Raw genomic sequence first — 21,698 nt, forward strand, 5'->3', positions numbered from 1 at the left:
ATTCACTGCAGATCCTTAAGTGCAATGTCATATTACAGTGACTTGCAACTTCCTGCTGGATCTCCCGTTCATTTTGCGAGCCAGAAGCTGGCCCTGAAGGTTACATATAGCAATCACATGTTACAAATAGCAATCACATCACATACCGCAACTGTTGTTAATTCACTCGTTGTCAAATGCCCAAATCATGATCATATGACTATGGAAATGTTGCAACAGCTGCAACTTGGAGGACCTCAGTCGTAAGTTTCGTTTTTCAGCACCGTTGTGACTTCAAACAGTTACTGATGAGTGGTCAAAATTCAAATGGAATTAATGATAAAAAAAGGCAAAATGCTGGCCAGAAACATACAATCAAAGCCAAGACAGTGCTTCAATCACATAGTGTGGCCATTATCTTGACATTTTTGAGACCCTTCCTATAAAGAAAAGTAGGGCAAAATTTAGAAGAATACAAAGAGAGAGAGAGAGAGAGAGAGAGAGAAAGAGAGGGAGAGACAGAAATATCCTTCATCAAAACATTATCGTAAATCAAGTGTCCCTTGAATAGAGTTTGATTCCTGGTGACTACTCTGAACTTATCTATATTGTTTTCTTGATACTTTCTACAGAGGTGGTTTGCTATTGCTTAATTCATTTTTAAAAAAAAAAAATAATGTAGCCAATGGCATTCCTAGGACTTCCTAAAGGTTAGAGAATTAAACAGGTCCAATTCTGCTTAGCTGTTCTATGCTGCACCTGCTGTGACAATGACGGTTAATTATTCAAGCTTTTTTCCCAAACAAAAGATATGTATGAGTCAAACCTATAAACTATTTTAACACAACATAGCAAGTAAGCTGCATGCATCTTGACAATTTCTGGAACATTGTTAGCTAGCAAGTAGGAAATTATCCAGATTGCACATTGGCATTGCTGCCCTTTCTCTTCCTTTCGCTCTGACACACACAAACACATAAGCAGCATTTTGGTCTTTCAGGCTTCAGCATCCAGTCCACCCTTAAGAGAACAATGCCAGTTAATGGACTCGGCACATGGGAAAGGAGTGAAGTGATTGGGCCTATTGTTCAGGTCTCCTGTGTGCAGTTATTTGGGAAACTGTTCAGGAACCAGGAATGATTTTTTCACAGAAGGAAGATCAGCTGCAAGGAGCAAGTTTAACTCCCTATAGAAATCTGCCTGCTTCCAAAAGCAGGAACTGCCACAAACCAGGGAAAATAGCTCATCTTGAGCTGCTAATGAAACCCATCCCACATTATGCCCAAGACTTCCAGATCGCAAGAGATACTCTTTCTTTTCTGGTTCCTCTTACCAGCATGGCCATCCTTTGCCTCTTTATTTTTATTTATTTTATTTATTTATTTGTCAAGAATGTATTAGGTAATTATATATATATATAAATATATATATATATTTGTTTTCTGAGGTTTTCACGGGTGTTTGTATGTAGGTCTTTGGTTGTTCGGGTTTTCTCCCATGTAAAATTGGAAATGTCTTGGCAACGTTTCGACGAAGTCTCATTCGTCATCTTCAGGCTTCAGCTTCGTGCTTCTGGGAGCAATGTGTGATCGCAGCTGTGAAAGCCTGAAGATGACGAATGAGACTTCGTCGAAACGTTGCCAAGACATTTCCAATTTTACACAGGAGAAAACCCGAACAACCAAAGACCTATATATATATATATATATATATATATATATATATTTGTTTTCTGAGGTTTTCATATATATGTATATGTATATGTATGTATGTATCAGCATGAATTGAATACATAAAATAGATACAAATAGAGGAAACATTAGAACAGGGATGGTAGGCACACTGGTGCTCTTATGCACGCTCCTTACAGACCTCTTAGGAATGGGGTGAGGTCGACAGTAGACAGATTAAAGTTATGGGGGTTTGGGGAAGAAACCACAGAGTCAGGTAGTGCATCCACTCTGTTGCTGAAGTCATATTCTGCAATTGAGTTTGGAACGGTTCACTTTAAGTTTGTATCTATTGTGTGCTCATGTATTGTTGTGGTTGAAGCTGAAGTAGTCATTGACAGGTAGGATATTGTAGCAGATAATTTTATGAGCTATGCTTAGGTCATACCGAAGGTGGCATCGTTCTAAGTTTTCTAAGTTCAGCATTTCAAGTCTTGTGGCATAAAGTATTTTGGTGCGAGCAGAGGAGTAGAGGACTCTTCTTGTGAAATATTTCTGGACACGTTCAATTGTATTAATGTCCGATATGCAGTGCAGGTTCCAGACTGATGTGCTGTATTTGAGAATTGGTCTAGCAAATGTTTTGTATGCTCTGGTTAGTAGTGTGATATTACCGGAGAAGAAGATATGTACGCCCCAAATCTGCCTTAAAGGACCAGCACAGCAAACCTAGAAAAAGTGCATCAGCTATAGCAGTGATGGCGAACTGCTTTTGGATTCAGTGTGTCAAAAATTTGGAAAATTTGACTCTGTTGGCCTATCACCCAAACACAGACACACTCACTTACGTGAACAAAAGAGAAACAATTCTTTAAATATTCATTTTTTTAAAAAATGATACAATGTGTGTGGTCCCTTGGATCTGCTACCTGCCTCTTACCTTCATAGGGTTGTTTTCTTTCCGTTGACAGGCCTCTGCGGCCTACTTGAGGTAGCTCCAAGTTTCACAAGGCCTTTGTTCTTGAAGCAGATTTGGAGAATGCTCTTCTGCGGCCTCTGCAACCTTTGAAAACCATGTAGAAGCACACCCAATTCTCACACAATTTTGGGAGGTTTCCAGAGGCTGCGCACGAGCATTCTTGCACTGCCTCCAAAGCCTCCAAAATCCACATGAGAATAAAAAGTGCTTTTGAGAACAGTTGTGATTGGGTGTTGGTGAATGCCAACATGTGTGCCCATATCATAGGTTCGCCGCCATTGAGTTAGAGGAAGGCCTTCCACCAGGGGATACCATTTTATTGCTGATTAGACCCCATCAGTGGATTCAACATTTTACAAAGCAAAATCTCCTGATTTCTTTTCCTGCCCTACATTCCAAGCACTTTACACTAAGTGGCCTGTTCTGTACTATCTGTCTAGAAGAGCAGCTAGAAGAACAATCTGCGCTGTTGGGGAACAGGGTGAGGAGATAATATCTTTCATCTCTTCTCTGCAAAAGGGCTCGTGATGGGTGGGATTTTAAACCTGCAGTTTCTGCAGGCCCTGTCCCTTAACCTAGATTACTTTGTAAGGATGATGTAAGCACATGGCCAGGCCTAGAAGCAACCTGGAATTATAGTAAGTAAGAAAGAAAGAATAACAGAATCTTGAAAGCCTGTCCATGTTCCTTTATATACCCTCATAAATTAAGTCAAGGAGAGGTTACTCTGAGTTTCTTTCTCATGCTTTTTTTATCAGAATGATAGTCTCTTGTGGAAGCCCATCTGTTATTCCCCCCCTCCACACACACACACACACACACACACACACACACACACTTATGGCTTGCACATGCCTTCCTGAAGTTCAGGTTTGAATTTCTGTACAATAGCAGAAAAGCTATGTATTTCACCCTGGAGCTTCCTATTCCTTTCCCATCTGACTTTTTACTATTAGTAGTTCTGGGATGGGACACAGTGCCAAAATGAAATAAACAACTGAAGCAATCACAAGAATGGAACAACAGATAGCCAGTGGAGCAATAAAATCAGGTTCAAGGCAGGTTGCAAACCTACAGCTGGCTGACTGAAGGAAAAAGATTGCTTTCCAATACCAGAAAAATATATAAGGGGATGCCAGGTATTGTTCTTTGAAAAGGGTTATTTAATTTAATTGGATTGGATTGGATTGGATTGGATTGCAAGGCTGCCAAAACAAAAGAATGAAGGCAGCACACAGAGTTAAAACATCATAGAAATACAGCTATTCTACAGCTCCTAAAGCTAATGCACTCTATAACATTATCCAAAGGGGAAGGATTTGTGACTTCAGTTCCTGGTAGAGGGTTTGAACCCCACTGAATAACACACAGTTACCTATGTCTGATGAGTCCCAAATATGATGAAACTGGTAACGCCGTGCTTCTTTTTGGTAATGTAACTGAAAATACCGCACAGGTTGTACACTCTGTACATTTGCTAGACCAATTCTCGATTACAGCTCATCTGTCTGGAACCCACACTGCATTTCAGACATTAATACAATTGAGCATGTCCAGAAATATTTTACAAGAAGAGTTCTCCACTCCTCTGATCACAACAAAATATCTTATGCCACCAGACTTGAAATTCTGGATTTAGAAAATTTAGAACTACGCTGCCTTCGGCATGACCTGAGCATAACTCATAAAATCATCCTCTACAATGTCCTTCCTGTCGAAGACTACTTCAGCTTCAACCATAACAATACACGAGCACACAATAGATTTACATTTAAAGTGAACCGCTCCAATCTTGATTGTAGAAAATATGACTTCAGTAACAGAGTTGTTAATGCCTGGAATGCACTACCTGACTCCATGGTCTCATCCCAAAATCCCCAAAACTTTAACCTTAGATTGTCTACTGTTGACCTCAGCCCATTCCTAAGTGGTCTGTAAGGGGCATGCATAAGAGCACCAATGTGCCTACCGTTCCTGTCCTAATGTTCCCTTTGGTTGTATTCAATTTGTGTGGTTATTTCATGCTTATACTTATATATATTGTTGTGTTTGACAAAATAAATAAATAAATAAAAAATAAATAAACTATGTAAAAAGAAAAAAAGAAAAAAATAAAACCAGAGGGGCTGTGGAAATCATGTAAGCCATGTAAAACATGGGGGCATGACATAATGTAATATCCATATCACTCTCCTCTAAGAACTTAAGGAATGGTGGGCTTTATATGCCGTTCCGATTGATATTCTACAGAAAGTCATCAGAATCTCTTCACAAAGGGCTGCGGTGTGGCTCAGGCTGTAAGAAGCCTGTTATTAAACACAGCTGCCTGCAATTACTGCAGGTTCAAGTCCCACCAGGCCCAAGGTTGACTCAGCCTTCCATCCTTTATAAGGTAGGTAAAATGAGGACCCAGATTGTTGGGGGGGCAATAAGTTGACTTTGTATATAAATATACAAATAGAATGAGACTATTGCCTTACACAATGTAAGCTGCCCTGAGTCTTCGGAGAAGGGCGGGATGTAAATGTAAATAAAAATTAAAAAAAAATTTAAACAATTGCCAAATGGCATGTGTCTTATTTCAGGTTTTGATTAGGATACAAACATTGCCGCTATATAGTGGGCTACAGTAATTCCTAAGGGATGAGTGCCAATCCTTCAGAGTTGTTTTCAAAAGAACAGCAGGAGCCATAGCAGTAGCTTAAACATCACTAAATATGGTTGCAGTTCCCCTTCGGAACTTATTTATTATATTTAAAATCCTCCAGTCCCTAGCGTACTTCGACAGATTTACTTAAACAGTAAAAACATATGCTCTGCAAAGCACTAAAGAGGATCTTTGGTTTGATAAAACTTTGCACAAAGCTGCCTCACAAAGCTTCTTTGTCTGTCAAAGCCAAGCCAAATGGCCACTCGGTTCTGCTGGCCTGGGCTTCTGAGTTCTCCTCCAAGAGTTCCAATATCTGAAAGAAACTTTTCTATTGGAACAATTCACCTCCTGGAAGTGCAGGAAAAGGCTTTGAGATGGTGCTCAATGCCATGTTTAAGAGGACTCAGCCACATTTTCACCTTGAGGAAAATCCTGCTGCCTCTGTTGTACAAAATAGTTCATAAGAGGTACCTACCCACTTTGTGCAGGCTGATCCCTCCCGCCCCCCGGCCCCGCCCAAATCAGCACCAAGAACATGAATTGGAATGAGACAGGCAGCCTCTATAGTTCTTCTGATAAAAGACAGGTATCCTATGTTAGCATCAGTTAACTCAGTTCATAACTTCACAGCTCTAATTACCTGCATATGATTTACCCCAAAGACTTCATCTGAAAGTTGCTAGTGTGAGGATAGCTGATGTACAGGAACCTTCTATGGGAAAACCTTGGCCTAAACAATTTTAAAATAAATAAATATGTGCTATCCACATGTTACTTATTTAAAGTATTTAGCTGCTATGCCCTTACATAATGGTAGAAACTAGAGCACTTGAGATTCAAGTCATGAGGTAAAAGCTATAGCAGTGACAACAACACAGAACATTGTAAAGCTTCTTTGACCACCTACATTAATTAGAAGTTTCACTGAAGGCAGCTTTGAACCAAAAAGTCTTAAATACTCAAGAGATGCTTTACAATAAAAGGGAGTTCTATATCTTTTGAAGACCGGGGCTTCTTTATGATGTTTTTTGAGCAATGGCTTATGAAACAACATGTACCTTTCACAAACCATTACCATTTTCCCAATCGTATCTGCTGTGGAGGAATTCCCAGATTGGCTTGTTATCAAAATGTCAATTTTGATTACAAGCTCCTAACTAAACTCCTGTTCCAAAAAGGCTAACCTCATATGTGGGGCAACATATCTTCACATGTCAAACTAAAACCGCAAGCCTGAATGAAAGAATTTTTGGCAAGGAGAGGTTCCTGAAGCCAATCGTTCAGCATATTCTTTTCCTGGATGTCAAGCTGATGCCAATATGTTGTCTCAGTCTAAGTGAAGAAACAGTTAAATTCTGGGGGGAAATGCAATTAAACCAGAAGATCAAAAAATCTCACTTTATGGTATAGTAAATATCAGGCAAAAGCCAGAATTAAGCTAGAGTCATGCTAACCTGAAGGGATGCTTGATAAAGAAATCAGGAAATGTCTAACTGTCAGTTTTTCCAGGGGAAAATGCACCTAGAATGTGACACTTTTTTATCTATAAACTATGATCAGTGTTACTCTTCATGTCATCCTGACCCATCTGCCAAATGTTTGTAGTTTTCCAAATGAAAAAATAAATAAGCTATTGAATAAATTAAATATAGATAAAAATGCAAAGTCAAGTTTTCCGGTCTTTTCCTATTAAAGAAATATAAACCAATTGGAAAGTAAAATGATGCAATGTTGCCTTGTCTCATCGTTTTCCTAAGTTTCAGATGAGAGTAGTATAGTAGAGTATATTTTGTTAAGTCATTTGATGATATATTGCTTGAAGGATTACGATTGGTGAAGAGCTGAAAGGTCTGGCAGTTGAACCAGTTGTGTGGTTGAACCAGTTGTGTGGTTATTCCAATATAATGAGAGCTTTGGGGCATGGAAGTTCTCCACTTTCCTCTGTGTAAACACAATCAGTCCCCGAGCTTAATAAATGAAATATCTCTAACAAAGATATTATCTTTAGAATAAATCTGTCAGGAAATCTGTTAGAAAAGTGAGATAGGAGAAGTCAGAGACTTTCTGAAGATCTTGGTGTCAGTTTCCTGTCAGTTCCTGGAAATTGTTGTCATTTGTTGTTTGGTTGTGTGTGTCCAGCTCCTGGCGACTTTATAGGCAAGTGTTCTTTATGCTACTAGAATTACCTGGGACAACAGTCAGACTATTGGGTCTGGGTGAAAAAAAAGGCTAAGTTGCTATTTTTCTTTCAGAAACTAAGGCTATTTTTGAATTGTAAGCAACAGGGGGAAAATGCAAAAATAAACTTTAAAATCGCTCTAGGAAGGACACTGACAATCTTTTCTAGACAATCATGGCTCTCTGAAAATAGATTTCCCAATTAATACATCTGGAAACTCAATTAAGTGTTCATTTTATGGCACTAAGCTACCGAATAACATTTGCTGGGAGAAAACAGAAAAGATGCCATGTTGCATTCGCTCCCCATTGTTTGATGTCCCAGACTTAACTGGTTGACTGTCACTAACATGATGTTGAACTAAATCAGCCTTCGTAAGAGCCAGCAAATATTTTCTTATGTTTTATGCCTTAATTCATTTTTAATTATTTTGGACACTGTCCTACCCACAGTGGCAAAACCTTGTTAGATGGACATGAATAACAACTAGAGCTTAGAGGATTTGAAGACTGGAGGACATCAAATTGGAGACAGCTGCTTCAGTTTAGCAAGTCTTCTCTACATCAGCTTTCATGAAGAGAGTGTTTTGGGGTGAGTGCTCTGATCAAACCCAGCAACATCTTTCTTCAATTTCTTATGTGAAAAAAAAAAAAAAAGGTCGGGGGGTGGGAGAAAACAAGCAAACAAAACATCTTACTGCCATTGGGATAACTTTCCTTTATTCTTGCTTTTGGTCAGTGGAATATCCCTTGCATTTATCAATGTCATGAGCTACTCCATGACTCCAGCAAAAAGAAGTGAAATATAAATCTATATTTGGTGAATCAGGGAGAAGAATACATTATCCAGCTTAGGTCTGAATCTATATAATATTCATTTGGTTGAGAAGGAATAAAATTAATAAGGAACTGTGGTTCCAGTGCTTTAGTTCTATGATGTAGCACTGACTTTACCTTCTGATTCTTCATCCTTGGCAACTCTTATTAGAAAATGATTAGGTTGAAGGAGATACTGAAGACTTTCACAAGAACACACCCAGACAAAGCAGCTGAAATATGTAGAAAATACTTTAAATCTGAATTATATACATGTGAGATACTGCACCTATTTAAGTCCAACGTGTGCATTTTGGTTTTTTTGTTAGGAAGCAATGGGATGAAGTATTGGATGAGATATGGTTAGGCATGGGTATAGTGCTCCACTGTTTTGGGATTTCTAATATTTTATTTAGTCTAAAGAATACATGCTAAAGAATGAACATAATAGCAATAGCATTTAGACTTATGTACCATCCCTTAGCTTTATCATCCTTGGAAGGCTGGAAGGCTGAATCAACCTTGAGTCCTGTTAGCATCAAACTCCAAGCTGTGAGCAGAGTTTGCCTGCACTTTAACCACTGCACCGGGGCGGGTTTTAAAACCGGTCACTACCGTTTTGCTCAGTGTGTGTGTGCAACACTTCTGCGCATGCGCAGGGCGGGTGGGTGAAGCCTCCCACTGCCGCTACCAGTTCGTCTAATCCAGGGCAAACCGGTAGCAACCCACCACTGCACTGCACCCCGGTGCTTCTATTTAATATTTTAATTTAAACCAGTCTTCAGATTGATACTATATTAATTTACAGACCCCTCGCATCCTGGACATAAACTGTTTCAACTCCTACCCTCAAAACGACGCTATAGAGCACTGCACACCAGAACAACTAGACACAAGGACAGTTTTTTCCCGAAGGCCATCACTCTGCTAAACAAATAATTCCATCAACACTGTCAAACTATTTACTGAATCTGCACTACTATTAATCTTCTCATCGTTCCCATCACCAATCTCTTTCCATTTATGACTGTATGACTATAACTTGTTGCTGGCAATCCTTATGATTTATATTGATATATTGACCATCAATTGTGTTGTAAATGTTGTACCTTGATGAACGTATCTTTTCTTTTATGTACACTGAGAGCATACGCACCAAGACAAATTCCTTGTGTGTCCAATCACACTTGGCCAATAAAAAATCTATTCTATTCTATTCTATTCTATTCTATTCTATTCTAATACATTACATATTAACAGTATTGGTCTACTAAATTTTCAGATTGGATGCTTATATACCACTAATCATTAAGCATTCCTATTTTCAGGAGAGCCTGGCATATCTGAAGGACAGTAGAAGGGGAAGGCTGATCTAATTTGTTGAAAATGTAATGTTCCATGATTTTCACATTTTGTAGCCACAGTACAAGCCAGTGGTTGCACCACTTAACCTAAAATAATATTTTGCCCTAGCTAGGATTTTAATTTATGACATGACAAAGACACCATCTCTGTAGACAATGACTGCTTCTTTTTAAGAGGGAAGGTGGTTATTTGGAAAAATTCAGTAATTCAGTAAGCCTTCTAAATATATAATCGTTTTCAAAAGTATGCTGATCCCAGATTTCTTCCAACTTAAGGTGCATTCACATAGCTGCTTTTCTATGCTTTCCTCCCATCTCAGAGCAGGAAGGAAATCATGTAGGCATAAATCACACTGCCCCATACTGTGCCCCTGTGACACTGAAGGAAGAATGACTGGTCATGTTTTGCCCAGCATCACCAACTTCAGGAAAAACTGCAGCCAAATGGCATTGAGAATATATCTCAAGCCAGTGCTGAGTCAACTTTGAGCTAATCAGGATCGAACTCCTGACTGTGGGCATAGTTTGCCTGCTGCATTATAATCACTGCACCATTATCATTTGATTTTATGTTTTCCCAGAAGATCATTGATGTATGTACTACCAACCAGCAGATGGCAGCAAAGAGGCCTTTTCTATCTCTTGTAGCTGCCATCCATGGAAGCAACATTTGCAGATCCTGGATGCAGCTAGCTTGTTTCCCCCCAAATAAGACATCCCCTGATAATAAGCCCAATCAGGCTTTTGAGCGCATGGCAATAAGGCCAAGTACTTATTTCAGGGTTCCAAAAAAAAAATATAAGACAGGGTCTTATTTTCAGGAAAACACGGTATTAGATAAATGCTGTTGAAGAGTCAAAGTTTGAGAAAGGAGTTTGGATTCATATGAAAGAGATCCTATTCCAGAAGATAGCTTACTGGTCATTCTTGAAGGCAAAACAACATGATAGAACAGGTACAGAGCCCAACAACAAACAAGGGTTGGTGGTCCAACAGCAAAGCTCCTGGGCCAATAGGAAGGAAGCATATTTCTGAGATAGACTTCCTAAACCTTCTTTTCCACATACCTGACAATGTCTGCATTGAATAACTAGTTCTGGGTTTCGTGAGCTGGACATATAAATATGATGGTGCACAGAGGTTAGAATGCAGTATTGCAGGGTTTTTTTGTTTTTTGTTTTTTTGTTTTTGCTTTTATATCCCGCCCTTCTCCGAAGACTCAGGGTGGCTTACACTATGTCAAGCAATAGTCTTCATCCATTTGTATACTATATACAAAGTCAACTTATTGCCCCCCCCAACAATCTGGGTCCTCATTTTACCTACCTTATAAAGGATGGAAGGCTGAGTCAACCTTGGGCCTGGTGGGACTTGAACCTGCAATATTGCAAGCAGTTGCTGTTAATAATAGGCTGCATTAGGTTAACTTCACCCACAGCCAGGAATTCGATCCTGATTGGCTCAGGGCTGATTCAGCCTTCCATCCTTCTGAAGTCGGTAAAATGAGGACCCAGATTGTTGGGGGAAATATGCTGACTCTGTAAACCACTTAGAGAGGGCTAAAGCACTGTGGAATAGTATATAAGGGTAAATGCTATAGCAAAGATAGATAGATAGATGAATAGAATAGAATAGAATAGAATAGAATAGAATAGAATAGAATAGAATAGAATAGAATAGAATAGAATAGAATAGAATTCTTTATTGGCCAAGTGTGATTGGACACACAAGGAATTTGTCTTTGGTGCATATGCTTTCAGTGTACATAAAAAGACAAGATACACTCGTCAAGAATCACAAGGCCACAGTACCCAGTGTTGACAGAGACAGAGACAGATAGACAGAGAAAGAGATACAGACAGACAGCATTTTGACACCAGAATACCCAAAGCAAGCTGTGATTAAATGATATCCTCTGCAAATGGTCTGTAGAGAATCTCAGTCATTCAGGTTCATGGTTGTCCCAAAGGTGCTTTTTCATGACCTGGATAACTGAGAATCTCTACAGTTTAGCTACAGTTTAGCTATGCAGTTTGGGATGAACACCCTTTGAATGGTATGGGAGCATGAATGGATTTCCAGAAGAAGTGCAGACTACAGGAACCATTAGTACTACTCAGGTGACCCTGAGGACACACATAAACCTCCAAGTGCTTCAACGACCTTCTAAAAGGATGCAAATGACCAGCTGTCTGCAAGGAATATAAATCTTTCCATTCCACACCATCCAGTCAGAGCTGAAGGAGCTTCTTGGATGAGAAGCAAAACATCTTCAAAAGAAAAAACAAGAAAATCCAATTGCAAATGGTTAATTGGACATCTTCATGGTAAAGCAAGCAGGATTGGTGGATGAGCCCTTAGACACTCTTCTTCTCCATCTGCCCTAAAATGTTATTTTAAAGCTTGGTGGTTATATAAGTACACAATTTCCATCCCAAGATTTGATACTTCCTAAACACATGTTAAATGTATCCTCCTTGGATATAAGTGCAGGTTATTTTCAAAGATTGTTTCTGTGGGATGTTTTAAAGGGAGAGTAATTTCTATAGATGGAAGAACTAACTCTTTTCCACCACATGGAGGCTCTTGTAAAATTACCCCCATCCTGCAATTATATTTTAATATAGAAGTCATTGGTATAAGTGGAGGATGTTTTAAAGTCTAATTACCTTTGGAAGCATTTTGGGAAGTTGTATATCGGCCTTGGGGCTCATGTCTTCTTATTGATGGCCTGCAGATGCTGTCACATGTAATTGTAGCAGTTCACACTTAGCCAATATCTTCCTCATTCCTGACTTTTGTTCTTTTGAGAGAAAAGAGAAAGAAGAATGCTAACAGGATAGGAAATATTCCAGCTTTCTACTCAACTCCACTGAATCTGCTTTTCAGATTCCCTTTGAATAATGTCTTCTATTCAACAAGAGGTTGACAAAATCAGAAATGAGGAGGTGATAAGCCACCTGGGAAAGCAAAGGGAAATCATCAAAACCATAAAAAAAGCAAAAATTAGAATATTTTGGACATGTGATGCGACACCCAGAAAAATATGGCATACTTCACTTAATCCTCCAAGGAAAGATTGAAGGCAAACAAGATCAAGGCAGAAGAAGAACATCCTGGCTTCAAAATCTAAGGGACTAGTTTGGACAAAACTCAACAGCACTTTTTCGTGTGGCTATTGATAAAAATAGGATTGCCACCATGATCGTCAACGTCCGATGACGGATATGGCACAAGAAGAAGAAGAATTCAACAAGAAGAAAGAAACAACTTTCTTGACCTGCAATAAGAAATAAATATAGTTATTTCCCTTGAAATTATTACAGTAATGAGTAGACTAAGGGCCAGCTGCCTTCAGACTGTAATAAAAAGACAATTTAATGTAATTTGGAAAATTGGAATCCAATGTCATCTTTCACTTTTTCAAAACACTCATTGTGCTGTTTTCCCCCCTAGAGTGTTTAATGTGGATAAAGAATTCAAATAGAATCCCCAAAGGACTGGAAACACTGCAGTGCCTATTACAGTTAGTATCTTCCACCTAGGTTACACACAGTCTGTATTCTGATTTTCCCTCAAATGTTTGCATGGTAACAAGAAACATTCTTAGTGTTTCTGGAGAGAAAACATACCAAAAAAACAGTAAAAGAAATCCATTTTTTTCTCCATAAATAGTTTCCAGTTGCTGAGTTAGCCCTTTAGAAGGCAACTAACGAATAAGGTTTTCCTTAGTTATTTGACAGAAAGGAAAATATGATTTAAAAGAAAAAAAGAATCAGGATTAAATAGAAGCAATGCGTCAAGATCTTTATGTTCTTTCAGACTTATAAACTACATTAAAGGCAAAAGTTTCTTTTTTAAAAAATGTCTATACCTTCAACACAAATTGTTTTTACATCTTTTAATTATTTGGTATGTTCTTATAATTCAGAAACTATACCAAGATACTGTTGCTCATAAATATTTATAACAAATATATGAATTGAAATACAGTGAAATACAAATCTCTCTAGTAACAACTATGTACATATATAACAACTGTATACACTAAGAAATAGTGTATACAGTTTACATTCATTCATTTTCTTCCCTATATATTCTATATGGGGAATATATAACAATATAACAACTATTTTAAAGCATTCTGTGAGTGAAATACATTTAAACAAAACATGTTTGTTTGTAATTATTGTTGCTCCATTTCCATTCCCCACACTCCCATTATATATTAAATATCTGAATTTCCATTTAGATTTATTTTTGTTTTAAGATAGTTGCTGAAAACACTCTAGTTTTTATGCATGCAGTTATTTCCACAGTGTGTAGAAACAATTTTCTTTTTACAGTAGCCATAATCTCCCATTCCTAGCAAACACAGATTAGCAATCAAGGGTGGCTACTATAGATTACTGGACTGGATGTAATTACATAATTACAAAATATTTTTAATTCTATATTACTATTCAGCATACTCAAAGAGGAGACTGAACAGTTTTCTAGAATATGACTTGTAATATAATATATTTTGCCTCTTTATTCATAGCTATTCTGACTTCGAAACTAGGATTTCTTATTTCTTTTTTCCTGTCAGGTTTCAGGTCTTTTTGTAATGTGGCTGTAGACAGAATTTATAACATAATTTAGGGCAGATGATTATTCTCTCCAGTAGGAGTAGGAGTTGTGGGTGATTTGCCACATTATCTTATTGAATACCGTTTAAAGTAATCTCAAACATTAAAGCAGCATTTTCCATTTTGATATAAAAGATACTTTGTCAGAAAATTTTGCAGTTTTTGCCATACTAATCAGAGAGAAACTGGGAATCTGGTTAGTTTTTCAAGCAATACAGATCTAAGAGAAAATATGATGTGAGGTATGGTTTCCAAATTTTCTCCTTGGTGACATAGTCAGTTACGGAAATCTTCAATAAGTTTATCTCATTATAACACTTATGAAACTTTTTCAGATGATATTATCAGTAAAAGTCAAGGTGACCCTGATGCTTTGCCAGTCACTTCAGTAACAACTTCACAACTTCTTCAACTGAAATTAAAATTGTTCCATTTTTCATCTAGTAGGAAGAACTGAGAGTTACTTACAAAAGGTAGAACTTTTACACTTCAGTGCAGTGATACCCTTTGAGGGGGAAAAAAATAACAAAATAGCGGGGGGTGGGAGACTGCATTCGCTTATCTGTCTTTTTAACAATTAGGTTGAGATTGTGTTTTTTAATGAAAAGGTGGCTTATGGAATCAATCTTAAATTGATTTAAAGTTATTTAAATTGGGAAACCATAGTTTCAACTGGGAAACTGACTATCCTAGCTCAAGCTAAATCAAAAAAAATATCTACAGATTTCCTAGAAGTCTGGCACACGGACAAATCAACCATCAATAAATACATGGAGATAAACATGTATATACTATTCAAATGAGACAATCAAAAGCTCCTCACCAGCCATCAACACCCAGAAAAGCAGAGATTAAAACCAAGGGGCCGTTGATGGCTCAACAGACTAAGCAGTCTGTTATTAACACAGCTGCTTGCAAGTTCAAGTCCCACCAGGCCCAAGGTTGACTCAGCCTTCCATCCTTTATAAGGTAGGTAAAATGAGGACCCAGATTGTTGGGGGCAATAAAAGTTGACTTTGTATATAATATACAAATGGATGAAGACTATTGCTTAACACAATGTAAGCCGCCCTGAGTCTTCGGAGAAGGGCGGGATATAAATTCAAAATAATAAAAAAAAAAAGATTAACAACCAATATTGTTGGTTGGGGGGTAAACAATATCCCAATCAAGGGATACCAACTCAGACAAACAGTAGACAGAAGCAGTAATCAAGGTATCACCAATAACACACATACCATCACTGATAGAGCAAGCCAGTGATATATAAATAGGGAGCAAACCCCACTCCATTCTAGTAATTGACAGTGTTACCTATATGGGTAATGAAATATGGGTAATGAAAACAACCAAGCTAAAAGACACCAAAGACTCCACAGTCCAACCCTGAGCTACAAATATTCATCTCTAAAATTGTCTCTACTGTACATCTGTTCAGAATATGCTTCTGTAATTCTGGCCCAGTAAAGATTGCTGTTAGCATTTCTCTGCTACTAACTACATTTAAAGTAAATCTTTATAGGTGTTTTTTAAAAAAAATAAATAATACGTGGCAAAACACTTTAGGGTGAATGAGAAGAATGAAGAACTATTGCAATCTCAGTAATTCCATAACGCTATGTAAAATTATGATTTTCCTGCATACCCTTAATGGTGGCTGATACAATAACAGGTCAAGAAGAAGCAGTCAAATATTTGCACAAAGTTTTCTCATTTTCCGAAGCACTTTTTTTTTTTTTTTTACCAATATCAGAAATCTCGTAGGTTTAGCTTCCCAAAACTGTTCCATTCCAGGATATTTGCATTTCTTTTATTTTTCCTCCCCTCATTGGGCAAATTTAGGAAGAAATTGCATGAGGACCATCCAATTAAAAAAAAGATTAAAATACTAAATGGGTGTGGAACCTGGCAATCCTTGGAATTTCTTCATCTCCATTAATGATGGGAAGGAATCATTCTTTCCAGGGCTCAGGTAGTGCATTTGAGAGCAGATCTTCTGTTTTGTTGGCTAATTTTGAGTGTGCCAGGCAGCTAAAAATGGAGGCTGAATGAATCATTCCAGCCTCTGGATACAAGGAAGGAAATACTGGAGCCCAAAGAGACAACCCTGCCGGCAATTCACCAACACTTAGAAAAACATGTAATTGTCCATTGACCTATTTGTCTGTTAGAAACACAACACCTTCACAGCTTGGGAGACCTGGATGCTAAAAATATTTGAGGTACATAAGCAGACTGAAGAAAGAGATGAATGTGGCTTTGAACTTGGCCTTAGAATAACCATGGGTTTTGTCCTCCAAACTAAACAGGTATTTTTGTAAAAAGAAAAAGCTACAAGCAGTCAGTGTGAAAGCTTTGTTATACCAAGGCAAAACTCTTAGCTATATTTGGAAGAAACGAAAGTCCCCTAAAAGTTTCAATCTTCTAAAGGCTGGGAGTGGGGAGGGAATGGACACACACACACAGAGGTAAGAGTACCCCAAGACGTAGGCAAAAAACTCAAAATGGTGCCTGTGATCATAGTCATCACAAATAAAAAAACAGTGTACTGATGCTGCTGATACAAATCTGCATGAAACAAATATATATATATGTAGATCTTTGGTTATTCGGGTTTTCTCCCGCGTAAAATTGGAAGTGTCTTGGCGACGTTTCGACAAAGTCTCATTCGTCATCTTCAGGCTTCAGCTTCGTGCTTCTGGGAGCTGAAGCCTGAAGCTGAAGCCTGAAGATGACAAATGAGACTTGCCGAACGTCGCCAAGACTTGCTCCAAAGATATACAAACACCGTGAAACCTCAGAAAACATATATATATATATATATATGTTTTCTGAGGTTTCGCGGTGTTTGTATGTAGGTCTTTGGTTATTCGGGTTTTCTCCGCGTAAAATTGGAAGTGTCTTGGCGACGTTTGACGAAGTCTCATTCGTCATCTTCAGGCTTCAGCTTCGTGCTTCTGGGAGCAATGTGTGATCGCAGCTGTTTCTTCCTTTTAACTGCTAGTGGGGGTTTGAATTGTTTGGGTGGGAGCTTGGCTGTGCTCTGATTGGATGGGTTTTTTTTTGTGCTCTGATTGGCTGGGGGTGTGTCCTGTGTTGGTGGGGGCTTGTTTGTGCTCAGTTTAGTCTGTGTTGCAGGGGGATTTGAGCTGGTGAGCTGCATAGCTGTTGTTTGGCTTTGTGGTCGTGCTACATCTTCATAGTGGGTGTCAGTCTGCTGCATGTATGGATTGGAGGGGTTTGAAATGGCTAATGTTGCAGCTGCGGTCTGGCTTCTGGTCCTTGGTCGTGCTTCATGATCAGTGTGGGTTTGGGTCTGCTTTCTGGGTGGATGTGCGGTGGTGACATCCTGTGTGGACCTCGTGAGTGTGGGTCTGGTGTCATTCCTCGTGTTAGGGACTCGTTTGTCAATAAAGGCGGGTTTCCAAATGGCTGGTAGGCGGGAGGTGTCATCTCGTTTGTTCATGCTGTGTGGGCGTTTTTCTATCTCAATGGCTTCTCTGATTATTCTGTTGTTAAAGTGTTCAGTTTTGGCGATAGTTCTGGTCTTTTTAAAGTCAATATCATGTCCTGTGACTTTAAAGTGTTGGACCAGGGAAGAAGTTGGTTCCTCTTTTTTGAATGAGTTCTTGTGTTCTTCAATGTGTGCACTTATTCTTCTGTTGGTTTGTCCAATGTATGTGGTGGGGCAGGCGGTGCATGGGATTTCATATACTCCTTGATTTTCTAACTCAATTTTGTCTTTGGGGTTTCTTAGGATGGTGGATATTTTTTGGTTTGTGCAGAATGCTGTCTTGATGTTATGTTTGTGGAGGATCTTGCTGATTCTGTCTGTGGTGCCTTTTATATATGGGAGGAGGGCTGTGCCGTTTTCTTGCTCTCTGTCTTGGGTTTTAGTGGGGGGTTCTTTTTGGATTAGTTTGGTAATCTTATTTCTCTGGAATCCATTGGATGTTAGTACGTTTGTGAGAGTGTGTAGTTCGGTTTTTAGGTGTTGTTCGTCAGCTAAGCATTTTGTTCTAGAGATGAGTGTCTTGGCTACGGAGTTGATCTGTGCTGGAATCTAGAAAATCTGTGCTGGAAACTAGAAAAATCTGATCACAAACCCAAACTCTGGCTCAGATACGTAGATGACACCTTCATAATCTGGCCACACGGGAAAGAAAAACTTGAAAACTTCCTCACACACCTCAATAGCCTACACCCCAAAATACAGTTCACCATGGAAACAGAAGTTAACAACCAACTTCCCTTCCTAGATGTCTTAGTCTACAAGAAACCCAATGGCTCCCTAGGACACACCATCTACCAGAAGAAAACACACACAAACCGCTATCTGCATGCACTCTCACACCACCACCCAGCACAGATCAACTCCGTAGCCAAGACACTCATCTCTAGAACAAAATGCTTAGCTGACGAACAACACCTAAATACCGAACTACACACTCTCACAAACGTACTAACATCCAATGGATTCCAGAGAAATAAGATTACCAAACTAATCCAAAAAGAACCCCCCACTAAAACCCAAGACAGAGAGCAAGAAAACGGCACAGCCCTCCTCCCATATATAAAAGGCACCACAGACAGAATCAGCAAGATCCTCCACAAACATAACATCAAGACAGCATTCTGCACAAACCAAAAAATATCCACCATCCTAAGAAACCCCAAAGACAAAATTGAGTTAGAAAATCAAGGAGTATATGAAATCCCATGCACCGCCTGCCCCACCACATACATTGGACAAACCAACAGAAGAATAAGTGCACGCATTGAAGAACACAAGAACTCATTCAAAAAAGAGGAACCAACTTCTTCCCTGGTCCAACACTTTAAAGTCACAGGACACGATATTGACTTTAAAAGACCAGAACTATCGCCAAAACTGAACACTTTAACAACAGAATAATCAGAGAAGCCATTGAGATAGAAAACGCCCACACAGCATGAACAAACGAGATGACACCTCCGCCTACCAGCCATTTGGAAACCCGCCCTTATTGACAAACGAGTCCCTAACACGAGGAATGACACCAGACCCACACTCACGAGGTCCACACAGGATGTCACCACCACATCCACCCAGAAAGCAGACCCAAACCCACACTGATCATGAAGCACGACCAAGGACCAGAAGCCAGACCGCAGCTGCAACATTAGCCATTTCAAACCCCTCCAATCCATACATGCAGCAGACTGACACCCACTATGAAGATGTAGCACGACCACAAAGCCAAACAACAGCTATGCAGCTCACCAGCTCAAATCCCCCTGCAACACAGACTAAACTGAGCACAAACAAGCCCCCACCAACACAGGACACACCCCCAGCCAATCAGAGCACAAAAAAACCCCATCCAATCAGAGCACAGCCAAGCTCCCACCCAATCAGTTCAAACCCCCACTAGCAGTTAAAAGGAAGAAACAGCTGCGATCACACATTGCTCCCAGAAGCACGAAGCTGAAGCCTGAAGATGACGAATGAGACTTCGTCGAAACGTCGCCAAGACACTTCCAATTTTACGCGGGAGAAAACCCGAATAACCAAAGACCTACATATATATATATATATATATATATATATATATATATATATATATATATATATATATATATACATACATACATACATACATACATACATACATATACATAGTGTGTGTATACACTGTATATATACATAGTGTGTGTATACACAATATATATGCACACACACTCATATATATACATACATATATACTCACATACATATACATAGTGTGTGTATACACTGTATATATACATACATACATATATATACATATATACTCACATACATATATACTCACATACATATATACATATATACACAGTATGTATATACATAAACATACACACCATTTTGAGTTTTTTGACCACTCCCTGGGGCAGTCCTACCTATTTTGTTAATATTTTGTTAATGCAGGAAATTCAGGCAATCGAAGGAAAGAAACAGGAGACAAACAAAGTGATTTCTCCTGTGGTGGGATTCAAGTAATTTAACAATCGGTTCTCTGCCCTAATGATTTCTTCCAACAGCCAGTTTTCCAAATTGCTCAGAAAGTTAACAACCGGTTCTCCTGAAGTGGTGCGAACTGGATGAATCCCACCACTGGATTTGTCCCTTAATAGAATGTCTTCTGGTAGCTTTAGGGACATAACTATGCGGTTTTCTTGCATGGTATTGAAGCAGCTTTCCATTACTTTCTTCAGAGGTAGTTTGTCAACTTTCCAGCCCAGTCTACTCCCTCAAGTTTCCCAATTGTCCCTCATCCAAGTATACTAATGATTTTATATAGGCCTCCATTATAAATAAATAAATAAATAATCTTGGTCAAATCAAAATCTAAATCTGCATAAAACATTCAAATGTTCTAGGACCTTAGCATTTGGATAAATTGTTAGATTATTTATCTTGCCATGTCCTTAATTTAACAATCGGTTCTCTGCCCTAATGATTTCTTCCAACAACCAGTTTTCCAAATTGCTCAGAAAGTTAACAACCGGTTCTCCCGAAGTGGTGCGAACTGGCTGAATCCCACCACTGGATTTGTCCCTTAATAGAATGTCTTCTGGTAGCTTTAGGGACATAACTACGCGGTTTTCTTGCATGGTATTGAAGCGGCTTTCCATTACTTTCTTCAGAGGTAGTTTGTCAACTTTCCAGCCCAGTCTACTCCCTCAAGTTTCCCAATTGTCCCTCATCCAAGTATACTAATGATTTTATATAGGCCTCCATTATAAATAAATAAACAAACAAACAAATAAATAAATAATCTTGGTCAAATCTAAATCTAAATCTGCATAAAACATTCAAATGTTCTAGGACCTTAGCATTTGGATAAATTGTTAGATTATTTATCTTGCCATGTCCTTAATTTAACAAAATTTCTGGATGAACCAAACTGTGAAAACAAAAATGGCAGTTAGCATAAAGATTAACTTACTGGTTCCAATTGATGTTACATATGTATATGTGCATCTTTGTGACATAACTAAATAAATCTAGCTTATGTACCATTTTAATGGCTCTTCAAATTATTTCAATACATATTCCAGCATACTATAAAAACATGAAAGTGGTTAATAAAAAACATCTCGCTCATATCAGCACTCTAAAATCAGCACTCTTTATAGATGTTCACAATTTCTTATCAAGGAAGAATCTCGCCAGCCTTTATCAATTGTGGTTAATAGCTTTTGTTATCATAATGAAAAGATGAATAACATTGCCAGTGAATGTGGAAAATTAATCCTCTTAACAACATAATTAAAATATTAATTATAACAAGGGAAGTGGTAGGATTTTCTATTTCTCCTGAAGCTGAGCGTTCACTAAACTTTAATTGGAAGATGACCTATATTCTTAACTCTGGGCAGCTTCAATATCATTACAAGAGAGAAAGA

The sequence above is a fragment of the Ahaetulla prasina genome, chromosome 1 (genome assembly GCF_028640845.1).
Source record: "Ahaetulla prasina isolate Xishuangbanna chromosome 1, ASM2864084v1, whole genome shotgun sequence".
In the NCBI taxonomy this organism is placed as follows: Eukaryota; Metazoa; Chordata; class Lepidosauria; order Squamata; family Colubridae; genus Ahaetulla; species Ahaetulla prasina.